Below are 16,111 nucleotides of genomic sequence, written 5' to 3'. Positions count from 1 at the left end.
GTGCTCATCCTTATTCATGGCATATTGTTCGTCATTTACATAATTTAAAAGGCTAATTTTTCTGCACCCAAAATGAAAAGATGTCAAATCTGATATGAACTGACAACCTTCTAATCTTTTTATGTTTAATAACATGTTAATTTGTCTCAGATTAGATCATTAATATTATCCAACAATATGCACATTTGAGTCTGATATACATACAAAAAGTCAAACCCACTTACCTGTAGTTCAATCGCATTTATAGTTAAGTCAAATCTGGCAGAAAACTGTCAAAAGGAAAACATGAGAAATCCATTAAATGAGTCCTTTCAACCGAAAGGTGTCAGCGCAGAGGTCAAAACCATGTCCCATTGTCTGAGTATTTACATCATTTTCCGTGAGAGAAGCTTCAAGCTTGTCTTCCAACTGGGGTCTTTTTCCGCCTAATAATTTTCTCTGATGCTCTTGTATATGTCAGAAAGTTTCCTCAGGAAGCAGATTTCAGGTTTTATATGTGCTCTCTCTCACTCACTCACTCACTCACTCTCTGTCTCTCTCTCTCTCTCTCTCTCTCTCTCTCTCTCTCTCTCTCTCTCTCTCTCTCTCTCTCTCTCTCTCTCTCTCTCTGATTTCATTAGCTGCTGTCTATGGAGCTTGGGTTCAAGAGTGTACCTATTCTCTCTCCTCATGTGAGTGCCACATGCTCTCCTCTCTCTTTCTGTTGCTCTCTCTCTCTTTCTCACCTCTTTCTTTCTCCCCTTCTTCTTACCTTGTGACTCCTTTCTTGGTGTATTTATGTTCTTCTTCTCTCGTATGTCACACAGGCTCTCTTTACACCTGTCTGTCTGTCTATGTCACTCTTTCTTCTCTTTTCACTTTCTCTCCCTCTCTTTCCCTCCCCCTCCCTCTCTCTCCGTCCCTGTCTCTCCCACGTTTAATTGGCCGTGGTACACCTGTGGCAGCTGTGATTGGTTGCCAGATGAGTGACTTAAGCTCCCACTTGCTGATGTGTCTCAGAACAGCTGTTGAACAATCAATGACCTAGAACAGGCGTCTAGTTCTGACACACAAAACTGTGAATCTTAATTTGAGCACATGACAGGAGGTCCTAATGTGAGGCATGTCCTTTTTGTCTCACTGATAAACATCCTCAGTTGTTTTCAGAGGGAAGAGACAGACTCTGCTCCTTTGACTCCAATGTTCAATTGCATTATTTATCTGATAACAACCAATTAGGTTTTGTTTGTTTGGGTTGTGGCAGCTGGCATTATGGTGACCCTTTTTTGCCTCTTTTATTTATGTCTGGCTTGAGCTTTTAGAATAGTAAATGTTCCTGAACTTGAAGTATAACCAGTAATGCAAACAAAATTGGGCTTATTTACCCTTGAGTGGATTTTTTAAGGATGAAAATGTGTGTGTGTACATGGGTGGTGTAAGTGTGTGTATCTGATACACATGGTTCTGAGAAACCAAATGAGTGGGTTGAACAGAGTGCCTCCCAGCAAATTAATCTGTCAAGGTAATACCTGCCCAGACTCAACCCACAACCTTGGAAGGAGGGGTTGTGTCCAATCTGACTCCACTCCCTTGTTCTGATCTATTAAACTGACAGCGATTAAATCACTAGAGGTTGGAAAGTGGCTGTACAATTGGTTGCTAGTAGGTGTTACTACTCAACTGCAGTATTTGTAGTTTGCCAATGGTCGCTAATGTCTGCTCAAATCGGCAACTCTCATTGAAAATTAATGACTTCTGGTTGCTTTGTCGATGCAAAGTTTTGTCAGTGAGTGCGTTGTCATGTACAGAAAAACACTGATAGCAACAACAAAAAACAGCTCGTTCTTAAAACCGATAATGCAAGAAAACATGACATTTGAAATGATCTGTTTTTCTCCAGTTTTCACGCCAAAACATTTAACAAAAATGAACATAAGACATGCACACATGAAATAAACTGCCAGAATGCTGCTAAGATTGTTTACATGTAATGTGAAATTGTGGTATTGGGTAAAAATGTAGGTGTGCTGATCTTTTTTATGTATATATATAGTTTATTGCTATTAGAAAACCGTTTAAGGCTTTTACGTGGCCTTACATGTTGTCTTACAGGTTATGAAGCATAATCTGTGTTAGATTGTACATGTAAACATGTTTAATGTGTGTATATGTGAGTGTAGCTTTATGAGAGTGGATTTTTTAAATCCATTTTGATGCAAAGAGCAGAACATATGCTCTAAATTAGTGATGGACAATACCACTTATTTTATTTTATTTTTTTGATCCAATACCAATTACTATTCATTTTTATGTAAAGCACTTTGAAATGCCATTGTGTATGAAATGTGCTATATAAATAAACTTGCCTTGCCTTGCCTTGCCTTGCCTTACAGTGAAGGCCAATATCGCCAAGACCAATACCTAAACCAAAACTGATACCTCTATTAAACTGATTTTTTATTCTGATATTTTTCAAAATTCTTGGGATAAAATTGATCATTTTATATATTTTTCCATTATATCCATATTTTGCAGTTACAGGCTTAAAATGGAAAGTAATTAGACTTCTGTTTTGTTTAACCATATGAAAATTAGCTCTGGTTTTGCTACAGTAACCACTGATCTTTATACTGTATCTATTTTATAGATCAGTTACAGTAACCATAGTTTAACCATGGTATTTGTAGTAAAACCATAGTAACAACAAAATTAACCATGGTTAATACAGTCAAAGTTATTACAATATTACTAGAGTAAAACCATGGTCACTTTATGAATACTACAGTAGTACTGTAAAACAACCATTGTTAATTGTATCAAAACCATGGTTTCTTCCAAAAAACACAGTTACTACAGTTTGGTTACTACAGTCATGATTGCTACAATATTTCAATAGTAAAAGCATGGTTTCCACCATAAAACTGTGGTAAATACAGTCCTGATTACTACAATATAACTATATTAAACCCATGTGTGGCAGGTTCTTTGCTCTCTTGTAAAGGAGGAAGCAGGAATCGGGTGAACAATCACAAAGACTTTAATTAAACACAGCATAAAACTGCTTTTGAGCACAGACTCGCTAGCGCACACACACACAGCTCCGGGTGTCCCTCACACTGTTGGCCTTCCGGCCCAATGCAGAATGCACCCGTTCGCTAGCTGCCTGCATCTCTCTCTCTCTCTCTAACTGGCGTCTCCGGCTCCTCTTTATCCCCCTTCCGGCAGATTGGGGTAACTCAGCACCAGGCGTCCATCCTTAAGGCCTGGCCACGCCCTCCTCCTCGTCACACCGTGGTTCATTTTCATAAGGTTATCATGTCTTTCTACAGTTCTTATGCTAAGAAAAAAATATTTCCTATCTTACACAATCATTTGCTAATATATGCTTATTTTTCTCACTTGAAGCTCATGATATGCATTTTTTTTATGGTAACAAAATAATATCACTAGAAAAAAATGAGGATTTTATGAGGATAGATATTCTTGGTACAACATTAGTATCGAAAGTATCAATACTTTAGTATTGAGTATCAATACGCCCATCCCTACTCTACACTTTTAGCCAGCAAATACAAATAAGAAAAACATGGATTTCTGAACACTTGCTGCCCACTGATAAAGCACAGGAAGTCCATCAGACAGAGGATCCCCAATAAAAAGGACATTTGCTTTCTCCCATAGGTCTCAAGCTAAGGTCATAACATTTGGGGATAACTGGGCTTTGGTGCAACTCTGGTTATGATCACACAGCAAAAGAATATGGTTGTCAGCCATGTTTGGAGTGATAAATATAGTTATGTTCACATTTAGTTGAGTTATAAAAGAGACCCTGTTTCCACCTGGTATTAAGATTGCATTTCGGGTTATCTGATAACATGTGGTCAGCGCTAATATAAGTCCAAATGGGGTCTAAACTGCTTTGTGATCGGATAACAAAAACTACATACGAATGTGGTCAAAAACGTATGTGACCAGATCGCACTTGAGGTGTAAACGCTAATCCTTCCAGGATGCATCCTGGCAGCAGTGAAACACCACTACACACTCGCTGCTTGTTCACAGCTGCACTAAAACAAGAGTTTAAACTTTGCCATTTACAAGCGTCTTTAAAGGAAATAACCATCTGATTGGAAAATTTAGTGGATGCATACACAATCACTAGAGCTTCACGGATCTTCTTTAGTGTATCTGATATCAACACAGATGACCAGCACTAACACCTGAAGCTCCTTTAATATAGGTAATCCACTAAAATAATGGATAATTCTGCTTGACATGTTGCTTTTGTGCTTAGATTAATTTTAAACCGCATCTGGGAGAAACAGTGCGCCATTTTTTTTCATGCTTTCTTTGACTTTTCTGACTTTGTTGTGCTTTATTATCATGCAGTCACATATTGACATAGTGATTGATGCATGTTGTCATGAAACAGAGACCCTCCCCTCCCAAACCAAACACAAGTGGTCACAGGAGACACATTTAAGTGACCAGGTTTAAACAGCCATGTGTCTCACCTGACAACATGTGATCGAATCACCCGAGATGTATCGTAATACCAGGTGGAAATGGGGCCACAGAGTGACCACAGAATTCTACAACCAAAGTGACTACCAGAAATTTTTAAAAGTCCCAAACTGAATTTTGAGAGTAAGTTTGGTTTATATATACAGTATGTACTGTATTAACGGAACCGCAGCCAACAACTAGTGTTTGCAACATTGAATTTTCCTTTACCCTGAAATTGACCCAAATCTACCAAATTACTGAGCAGGATCCCCCGTTAGACATTTTTGCATCAATTTAAATATGTTTACCTTTCCCTTTTGTGCTACAGTTAGCATATTCCACAAGCCACCTCTGAAACATGAGTTCTGGTTCCATGGAAACCAGGAACTAATTGCATTCACATAAATAATGGCAAGTGTGATCAGGAGGTTGCCTTTTCGGTCTAAAACTATATTTTTTACTCCACTGATGGTTAGGAATAGGTTTGGGCTTGGGGTTTGGGTTTGGGGTTTGGGTTTGGAGGTAGAGTTAAAAAAAAAATGCATTCCTGTTGACTGTATTACATAATTTACAACTAAAAGTACAACTCACTTTTGGCACCACTCTATGGACATTTCACCTGGGAACTGGAGCTCACACATTGACATACGTACAACAACATTTCGGTAGGCACAGATCAATTCACCGAATTCAATTTGCCAAATTCATAGTGATCAGTCTCACCATTTTATGTATGACATGAGCTTGTGAACAACTCCTGTCATCTTTCATACATTTATAGTATTATTATTCAAACACTTTATAGCATGAAAATCTGGGTATTGTGTGGTCAGAGAGTGAGAAAAAGGTAATGTTTAGTGTTTGAACAGAAGAGTGAAAAAAATAACAAGAAAACTTAAAGATATAATAGCTTGGCTTTTTAAAAAAAACAATCTTGCTGTTTTCATTTAAATACAGTATCTGAGAGGAGTAAAGCAGTGGTAGTTGGCCAAAGGCAGTTTATAATAAAAATAAATGCTTAAAGACACTGCGACGAGACAGGAGAGGAACGAGGATCTAAATGCAGCCTTTTTAATAAATAAAGGTAAACCAGGTAACTCAGAACATAATGAAACAAAACACAGGGAACAAAGCACAGCATAATACAGATGAAGACTGACAAAGAAACCAGGGGAAAACAAGGGCTTAAATACACAAGGGAAAACAAGGGAACGAGGAACACCTGGGGAAACAATCAGGGGAAAACCAATCATGAAAAGAAACTACAAAGGGCTACAAAACTAACAGAAAAAAAGGAACGGGGAACTAAACTAGAATTTCAACATAAAAGTCAAGACAAAAAACAGGGAATATTTGACAGACACAATACAAAGCCTTGATATTTATCTGTCACTATGGTCACAGGCATTACTCTGGAATTATGTGATAATTCCCTTTGGTTATGTGATAATACAGACACAATATAAAATCCACTGGTTTTGGTTATGTGATAATACAAACACAGTATAAAATCCACTCCTATCTGCTGTAAGGACAGGACGACCTAAAAGTCAAACCTGTTAGTAAATACAGTGTTAAATCTCAATGCTAACAGATTTGTCCTTCTGGGTTGTTTCTGCTGACATGTTCACAGGATGATTTAATTGTCATTTAAATACTGTTAGCTGAAACACCCTGTCTGGCATGGCACTAAATATCAGTTCTGTCGTTCTCCATTGATATGACCATATACAGTATTTGCATGCAAAAATCTTTAGCGGAAGATGCAGTATATGTGCTTAGGTTCTTTATTTAGACAGCCTCCCAAGTTCAGTTAAGCCACTGTAATAAACAACTTGTGCAAATCTTGCAACTTTAATTACCCATTAATTACAATGATTAGATAATCAGTCCTCCCGAAACATGGTATACAAATGCTAGGGATAGAGAGCCCATGCTCAGGATTAATTGGTGAAGGGGATGAACTAGTCACAATCTAGGAAACGCAATTTCAAAACATATTCCCATTTGTGTTACTCCATGATTTCATGAAGCACGGAGGTGTCTGATATGCAATGTTTGATCTTTGTCATAACATGCACAGCTTCTTCAAAGAAATGCAAAAGTTCTGAAATTTTCATTTTTGTTTCTTTCTTTCTTTCTTTCTTTCGATCCATCTTTCTTACATTTTTTTTTTAAATTTTGTCTTTGTTTGGCCTTTAATTCTTTGGTTCTTTATTTTGTTCTTTTTTTTTTTTTTTTTTTGCTTGCTTGCTTTCTCTCTTGCTAATGTTCTCCTGCCTGTCTTTCGTTCTTGATTTGACTTTCGCTACTCTTGTCTTACCATTCTCTCTGTCTTGCCCTCTTTTTCCCTCTCTTTCTTTCATAAAAAAGTAATTGAGTTTTCTCCCAGTACGTCAAACGTAGCAGAGGTTTTGACGCTGTTGCCATTTCAGTATGTGTGAAGAAGAGTGGGTGAGTCTATGTATCATAATGTATTTTTTAGGGTAACAGTTTATTTGATGGTTATTTATGTAGCTTAATGTGTGTGTGTGTGTGTCCGCCTGACTCTCCTTCACCCACACAGATGTACTAGTACAGAGAGAGGAAGAGAGAGATCTGGAAGGAAGCTCTGGTTTTATAGCAGTGTAAAAGACAAGAATGGATCATTCAGTCAGATATTGCAAACAATATATCCACACTCATTGTTTTTTTTATTTATTTATTTTTTGCCTTGTTTGTTATATTTTGTGCTCCGCTGTTATAATCTCGGCAAGGACATGTGGAGTTGTGTTGCTCTCGTCAAGCTACATTATGCATACTGAGAGGAAAACAGACCGAAGGGGGTGGGGGGGGTGGGAAGGAAAAATACCAACAATAATACCAACAATTCTGTAAACTGTAATAACAGGTAAATAAATAAACAATATCTTTTCATATTTAGTTCCTTAAATAGCCTCATCTAAATTGAGAAAGTCAGCCAGTGAACCAAACTACCGTAGAAGAAAATGTTTTCAGCCTGATCTTATGAAAATTATGTGACTGTGGTGACATTTTTGAAAAACCACATTACGTGGTTCATTACACGTAGCGGCAGTGTCAAGGTGAAATGTCCACTGTGTGGTGCTAAAAGTGAGGTTTTTAAGATTAAGGCTACATCGAGTTTTGAATAAACAAAACCGATCTCCCTAAACTAAACCTTAAACCTAAACCTTACCGATAATGTCATAAACAGCAAATGTGACTGTAACAGATCCCTGAGCTTCTAGGGAAATGAGGAAGTGGGGGACAGCGATTCCAACACTGGACACACACTTTATTTTAAATAAAAACAGATTGCTTAGTAGTGATAACCAAAATAGCCAGAATAATGTCAGCTTTCCAACAAAACAAGGGGGGAAACAAAAACACAACTTTTCAGCAGTCACTTTAACTGGCCAACACACAAACAGCTTGTCAGCTGGGCTCTCTCTTCCCGTCTGCCGCCGTTCCCTCTTCTTAAATTCCCCTGTCACTCCTAACTGAAACACAAGACAGGTGTTAAGCACAGGTGGAAATAATTCACCACTCATCTCCCCCAGCCTCGCTCTCCACAGACATCGCTCGGCCACGCCCACCTCACCACAGTGACATAAAAAATGCAGATGCAGAAACAACCATTTCATTTTGCAGTGCTTTTATGACACTTTCTCCTCAAGTGTTGGTTTACCTGCTCTTCAGGATTCGTACCCCAGTCTTTTGCATCGCAAATGTGATGCACTAGCAGTTGAGCTACAGAAGAATTTGATTGCACTTGAACAAGCCTATAAATGTAGTTGGTTTTGTAATGTAAATGTTAAAATGTATTGCCTTACAAATCATGTGCTAAAGTAAAAGTTTGTTTGGGGCTCCGGATGTCGGGGGCAGTAGGAAAGCTCCGCAAAAACTGATATAGAGGTGACATGTTCTGGTGACATTTTTAGACACTGTGTCAAATTAATAAGGTTTCAAAAATGCATGCCGATTTTGGAGTTACTTGATGCAATGTGAGGATTGGACGTGTGAACGGCGAGCTCTGCGCACTTTGCTAGAATTAATACCTTTTATGTCATAAACCGATGAGATTCGATACACTCTGTTCCATAACTGTTCTAGGAGGACAATATGTCAAAGAATTCAAAATCCTCGGGCTCTGGAGACATTAAAAGACACTTACGTGCTCAAGCTGACACCCCAAAAAGGCGTTTGATATGGTAGAATGGGATTATATTTTTAAAATTTTGGAAATGTACAGAATACTTTTATTGGATGGATTAAGTTACTTTATAGACACCCGGTAGCAGCGGTACAAACAAATGGATTAATTTCAGATTATTTTACTCTGGATAGGGGCACCCGGCAGGGTTGTCCTCTTTCCCCATTATTGTTCTGTCTTGCCCTGGAACCATTAGCAGCCGCAATAAGCAAGAAGAACGATTTTCTGAAGCTTTGGCTCTTACAGCGTACTGCCCGGAAACGGATTTTCTGCTGGGCGCCTTCCAGTGTCCCAAACAGGGCATTAAGTATTTGGGTATTTTATTCCCAGCAAATTTATGTGATTTAGTTAGAGTTAATTTTGACTCTTTAATAAAAAGGTTTTCAAGTGATGTGGGCAGGTGGGCTTCATTACATTTATCTATGACTGGGAAGGTTAAGGTTATTAAAATGAATTGTATTCCAAAATTCAACTACCTGGTACAGTCTCTCCCTATAGATGTCCCCCTCTCTTATTTCAAGCAATTTGGTAGCATAGCAAATCCTTCATTTGGAATGTCCCAGATTACATTTCAGTAAATTGCATAGGCCGATTGACAAAAGTGGGCTAGGCCTACCCAAGACTTTGGTTTTTTATTATGCATACGGTCTCAGACATTTGGCTCATTGGCGGATTCCACCTGAGAGAGTCCCTCTCTGGTTTTGTATTGAACAGAAAGTTCTTGCCCCTATTTCACCATTGCAAAGCCTTTCTATCAAACTAACTGGAGAAGTTAAGTTATGCCCCATTATGTCGCATTTGCACTCGGTATGGACAAAAGTGTCCAGAGTGTTTAATTCTGACATTTATTTAAATGTAGCCTTGAGCATATGGCTGAACCCAAAATTATGTATTAATAAGTCCCCTTTCTGCTGGACAGAGTGGATTGTGAGGGAGGTTAATACACTTGGTGACCTATATGAGAGTGGAGTGTTACGATCCTTTGAAAATATGGTTTAACATTTTGGGATTCCCAGATCTCAGTTCTTTAGGTATTTACAGCTGTGCCACCTGCTCTGTACTATTTTTGGGAGTGGCATACACTCCCAAATGCAGCAGATACTCTGAGAGTGGTGATTAATGCTTTTGGAAAAGGTCATGAGGCATCAGTGTATTACTCCCTGTTAATTCAGAGTCTGGGGGATGGAGCTTCGGCTTCTCTCAAGAGATTATGGGAGAAAGATTTAAACTTGTTATTGGAGGAGTGAGTGTGGGCTAGGATTCTAAAAAACATCAAGTCTACATCTAGAGATGCAAGGGTGCGACTTATGCAATTTATGATTTTACATCGATTCTACTGGATCCCCTCTAGATTGTATAGGCTTGGTCTGAAAGAAACACCCACCTGCTGGCGATGCCAATCAGAAGATGGGGACACAACCCATGTTTTTTGGTGGTGTGTTAAGATCCAAGAATTTTGGTTGAGGGTTCAGAGTTTTATGTGTGACGTATTGGGCACTCAAATTTCATTTTGCCCCAGACTCTGTATTTTAGGCGATGGGGTGGTCATTAATATAGGGGATAAATACATAAAAAATTGGGTTCTAGCCAGTGCTATGATCGGCAGACAGATTGATCTTAGGGGATGGAAGTCGGCTGGAATGCCCTCATTTCAAGAGTGGTGCACAGAGATGGGGAGGGAGGCGGCATTCAAGGAAATGTCATATAGAAGTCTATGCAACTTAGATTCATTTAATAAAAAATGGGGCAGCTATTTGGCATTCTTGTAGGGCTCTCGGGGAGGGGCAGTGGAGAGAGAAGTGTAGTTTTAAATGTGTGTGATTATATATATATATATTTTGTGTGTGTGTGTGTGTGTGTGTGTGTGTGTGTGTGTGTGTATACTCAAGTGTGACCACAGGGATATTTGTTGAGGGTCAGGGTGGGGTTGGGGATTGGGAGGGGGAAGGTAATAATGGGGATTAAATGTTGATTCTGTGAATATATGTTTTGCTTTTCTTTGTCAGTTGTGTGAATCAATAAAAAGTGTTAATCAGAAAAATGCATGCCGAGACACCTCCGTTCTGTTTCATTCGTTGCGCTGTGTCTAGATGGTTTTTAGCACAGGTGTCACAAAGATTTAACATTTTGAACAAGTTCAGGTTGCAAAGAGGTGACTGTTACAATATTTAACATTATTTCAGATTGTTCTGCAACAAGCAAAATTTCAGTGTTTTGTAAAAATATATGTAGGTAAATATTGCTTTTTTATCACTGTATTGTAGAAAAACTGGAAAACATGCATTAATTATCTTTAACTAGATTTTTATTTGATTAAACATTTTGAATGTATGTGGCTACAATGGTTGATAGGATGAATTTTAAAATTATGATTTAAAATAAATTGTATGAAATTTAAGCAGAAATTTTCTAAATAGGGCCCTGGGTTGGTCAGTTGTTTAGGGTCTCAGAAACCGTAAACCCGCCCCTGGGCGAAAACTTTGTGTTTATGAACTGATAATCTGAAGTTTTACTCGTGATTTGTGTGAAAAGAAGTAAAAGACATTGTAGCGACACATACAACGAGCAACTTAAAAATAATTTTGCATTCTATAAGACCAGGTTGGCTGTTTTAGATTTTAGATAAAACATCAATGTGCAAGAATATACATAATAGGAGTCAACAATATGGAAGCCTATGTATACTGTATATCTAAGGCCCCGTTTCCACCTGGAATTACGATGTGTCTAGGGTGATCTGATCACATGTGGTCAGGTGAGATACATCGCTGTTTACCATCTCCTGTGACCACTTGTGTTCGGATTTGGAGGGGAGGGTCTCTATTTCATGATGACATACATCAGTCACTATGTCAGTGTGTTACTGCATGACAATAAAGTGAAATAAAGTCAGAAAAGACAAAGAAAGCGCAAAAAAATAGCACGCTGTTTCTCCCAGAAACCTGTATTAAAGGAGCTTCAGGTGTTCGTGCTTGTCATCTGTGTTGATATCAGACACACTAAAGAAGATCCGTGAAGCTCTTATAATTGTGTAAGTATCCGCTTTTAAAATTTTCAAATTGGACCGTTATTTCCTTTAAAGCTGCTTGTAAACAGCAAAGTTTAAATTCTTGTTTTAGCGCAGATGTTAATTGACAGGTGAGGGGTGGCGCTTCAGTGCTGCTGAGCTACATACAGGACCGATTAGCGTTTACACCTCAAATGTGATGCTGTCACATGCATTTTTGACCACATTCGTAAGTGTTTTTTGTGATCCGATCACAAAACAGTTGGGACCCCGATTAGACCTGTATTTAGGGCTGACCACATGATCAGATCACCTGAAATGCATCTTAATACCAGGTGGAAACAGGCCCTAAATATTTTCTCAGAACACAATGTTCTCTCCACCCGATCATATATTGCCAGGATACAGAATATTAAAAAATTCACAGATCCTTCTGTGGAGAGAAGAGGAGAGGAGAGGTTGATCACTTCACCTTCATTCATGCTCATTCATTTCCTCAGTCTGCGTCTTTCTCCTTTCATCTGTGAACTTAGACTGTTTCCACAGAGATCACCTTCATTTGTCCTTCCTGTGTCCCTTTATCTTTTGCTCTCTTTCTCTTCCTTGCCTTTTTTCTGCCTTTGACCCTAACACTGAAAATGGCAGGGGCCTTAAAAGACCAATGAATTCATCCATTTCTCGCTCTGAGACACACGCTCTCAGCATCTAACACAAGTGACACGCACACAAACAGCAGGCATTAATTGTGTGACTTTGTGCACTGAAAGCCCTAGAGTGGGTGCGCTGGGAGAGAGTGATGTTCCATTTTATTCACTTGCATCACTTGCTTATTCCCTTCATTTATTTAATTTTTTTTTTTTGGAAAGACAACCGCAGTCAGACGTGTGAGAGAAAGTCGCTCAGTTGGATTGGGATTGGGTTTGAACACTGAGTGCAAAGGGGAATTTTGTTGTGACTGGCTTTGACTGTTTATTCAACATGATCACACATGAAATCAACATGATCACGCATGATGTTTCTGATAGTTTCGGTACCCTAGGATTGGCGACTGTATGCCGACGCGCTGACATGCAGCATTCTTATCAGACATGTTTGCAGTGGTTTCAATGTGTTTACATTTCCACCTGGTGCAATTGGCAGCACGTTGCATCAGCTGCGTGGAGACTAGAGTTCAAAGCCAGGCAGTAACCACGTTTGAATAATCAATGATGAGCATGATTCGGAGGTTTCACTTTTCCCTCTAACTTTAAATTTTTACTCCACTAATGGTTAAGGTAGGGTTTGGGTTGGGAGTTAGAATCTATAAATATATGTTCCCTATCTGTCACTCACTCAACGTTGTGTCGATGTAGTGACACTAGGGGTCACTCTTGGGAGCCCCAAACACCTCTGCTTTTTTGAAAAAAGGCCAATGAGAATTGCCAAGTGGAATTTGCATGCCACTCCCCCGGACATACGGGTATAAAAAGAGCTGGTATGCAACCACTCATTCAGATTTTCTCTTCGGAGCCGAGCGGTTCTATTAATTGAAGCTGAATTCATCCGCGAAGTTCATTCACCTCATCTGCTGGATTCTACAGCGCATTTCAGCGGCTTCTCCGCCTCTGCACCCGTGGAGTGAAGAGAACGCCCCTGGGCGCTTCAGCAGAAACAACTAAAAGAGTATATTCGAAAAAGAGTATATTTTCTTTCTAAAGAGTGGCACACATGGAACGTCTTTTTAAAGATGCCTTTCCGTTTGTGTGTTATTCCTGGTTGCGGTCGATTTCTCTCCACTTCTGACGGCCACAATCGCTGTCTTACGTGTCTGGGCACTGCCCACGTGGAGACATCATTTGTGGATGAGTCATGTCCTCATTGCGACATGACCATGGCAACATTGCGGTCGCGCAAGCCACCCCAGTGGCTCCCCACACCGGTCCTTCTACCTACGGGATTGAGGCCGCGTCGATTTGTCGATTTGTCGATTTGGGGACATCAATGGGACCACCTCCAACTGGTATTCCCCCATGGACCTCCCATTACCCAGCACGCTCGTTTGCCCCGATCGGGCTCTCGCACGAGACCGGCGGCTCGTCTCAGCACAAGTTCGACTTCTCGTTCGGAGCTCCAGAAGACGATGAGTTATCGAGCACAGCATCGGAGAGCGGGCTCATCCAGTCTGACGCAGAGGCTTTGGCTCGGCTTCCTCCTTTGGGAACGGTTGCCCAGTCTCACGCCGATGCAGAAATGACGGACATGCTTTCCCGGGCTTCCGCAAGCATCGGGCTAGAGTGGAACCCTCCACTCTCCCCTGAACCCTCGCGGCTCAACAATCGGTTCCTGGGTACGGGGCACCGCCCATGGCCACGCCCCACCCCCGTTCCTTTCTTCCCGGAAGTGCATGAGGAGCTGACAAGATCGTGGGAGGCACCTTTTAATGCTTGGTCCTGGTCTTTTAGCTCCCCCGCTCACTACCCTCGATGGTGCGGGGGGTGGCCAGGGGGTATTCGGTGATCCCCCAGGTGGATAAGGCAGTGCACTTGTGTCCGCAGAATGCCGCCACCTGGCGCAGGCACCCGAGGCTCCCGTCCAGGGCCTGTAGGTTTACGTCGTCCTTGACGACTGTGGCCTGCAGTGCCGCTGGACAAGCCGCTTCCGCCCTGCACGCCATGGCTCTCCTGCAAGTACACCAAGCCAAGGTGCTAAAAGAACTGCACGAGGGTAGTTCTGACCCGGGATTGATGCAGGAACTGTGCTCGGTGACCGACCTCGCTCTCCGGGCGACGAAGGTCATGGCGCGGTCTCTCGGGCAGGCGATGTCCACCCTGGTGGTCCAGGAGCGCCACCTTTGGCTCAACTTGGTCAAGATGCCCTTGACTCCCCCATTTCCCTGGTTGGCCTGTTTGGCGACACCGTCGAGGACTTTGCCCAGCAGTTCTCGGTGGTGAAGAAGCAGACAGAGGTCTTACAACATATCCTGCCCCAGCACGGCTTAAGACCCCGCACCCTGTCTGCTCGTCACCAAGGGCATCCTCCTGCAACAACAACACCGGCTCCGTCGCAGCCACTTCTGTGGCCCGGCTCCAGTGTGGAGCCCTCCGCAGGAAGCAGACGCCACCCGTCTCGCGGCCGGCCGCTAAGAACCGGAGGAAGGCGACCCAGGGGCAAGGAGACCCACTTTTCTGGGGCTGGTCGAAGACCACTCCATCCCCCGGTGGAGGGCCGGGAGGAGAATCTTTTGTCACTGCATGCCCAGGAGGCTGCGGCACACAAAAGCCTGACAAAAGAATGGTTCCCTCATCTCCTGGGTCACATATCCGGTGTGCACGGCCGTCGTCACGACCACCATCCACCGTCCCATTTTGGCAGGTATGGCACTCCAGCGGCGGACCCCCCATCCCTGTGCGCCCAGCTGTGGCACAAACACGCCCACACGGGATTGGTTCCAGTGGACTACGGGGACGTGATTCCTCCTCCCCCCTCCTTGGCCAATCTTATGGTAGGTGGCAGGAGCCAGGTTAGTGCTTCGATGTCCCTGGACTCAGCACGGCCACGGGGCTTGAGTCCCCTTGACGTGGCACCACGAGCTCCACCCCACCGCGAGGCCCCACACGCCGGTATGTCCGACGTGATCATTACCTTGGTCCCCCTCACCCGGAGTTTGGGCGCATGACTCGCGCTTTCCAACCCGTCGCGATGGCTGACCCGGACCGTCCGACACGGCTACGCGATTCAGTTCACCAGGGCACGCCCAGGTTCAGCGGCGTCCGCTTCACCTCAGTGAAGGGCGAGAATGGCACTACCTTGCTACCTTGCGCTACCTCGCTTCTGCGCAAGGGCGCGATAGAACCTGTACCTCCAGCCGAGATGAATAAAGGGTTCTACAGCCCTTACTTCATCGTACCGAAGAAAGGCGGTGGGTTGCGACCAATCCTGGATCTGCGAGTACTGAACCGGGCTTTGCACAGACTCCCGTTCAAGATGCTGACGCAAAAACGCATTCTAGTGAGCGTCCGGCATCAAGATTGGTTCACAGTGGTAGACCTGAAGGACGCGTACTTTCACGTCTCGGTCTTACCTCAACACAGACCCTTCCTGCGGTTTGCCTTCGAAGGCCAGGCATACCAATACAAGGTCCTCCCCTTTGGCCTGTCCCTGTCCCCTCGCATCTTCACGAAGGTCGCAGAGGCTGCCCTTGCCCCGCTTAGGGAAGTGGGCGTCCACATCCTCAACTATCTTGACGACTGGCTAAACCTAGCCCACTCTCGAGAGTTGCTGTGCGCACACAGGGACCTCGTGCTCCGGTACCTCAGCCGACTGGGGCTTTGAGTCAACTGGGAAAAGAGCAAGCTCTCAAAGGTTTAGGGCATCTCTTCTCGGTTTGGAGTTGGACTCAGTCTCAATGACAGTGTGCCTCACGAACG

General features: G+C 42.4%; 1 protein-coding gene across 1 annotated transcript in view; it reads right to left on the bottom strand.

Annotated features, from left to right (window-relative positions):
- The window catches only part of LOC127435386 (D(4) dopamine receptor-like), a 28,389-nt gene extending 27,948 nt beyond the window's left edge, over nt 1-441 (bottom strand). The window contains exon 1 of the mRNA XM_051688827.1: nt 225-441. The gene's annotated coding sequence lies outside the window, so the exon portion shown is untranslated. The remainder of the gene's footprint in view (nt 1-224) is intronic.
- Between the last annotated feature and the right edge of the window lie 15,670 nt (nt 442-16,111).

Source organism: Myxocyprinus asiaticus, chromosome 45 (genome assembly GCF_019703515.2).
Source record: "Myxocyprinus asiaticus isolate MX2 ecotype Aquarium Trade chromosome 45, UBuf_Myxa_2, whole genome shotgun sequence".
NCBI lineage: Eukaryota > Metazoa > Chordata > Actinopteri > Cypriniformes > Catostomidae > Myxocyprinus > Myxocyprinus asiaticus.
The sequence above is the reverse complement of the archived record's forward strand: the minus strand, read 5'-3'. Positions and strand labels throughout refer to the sequence as shown.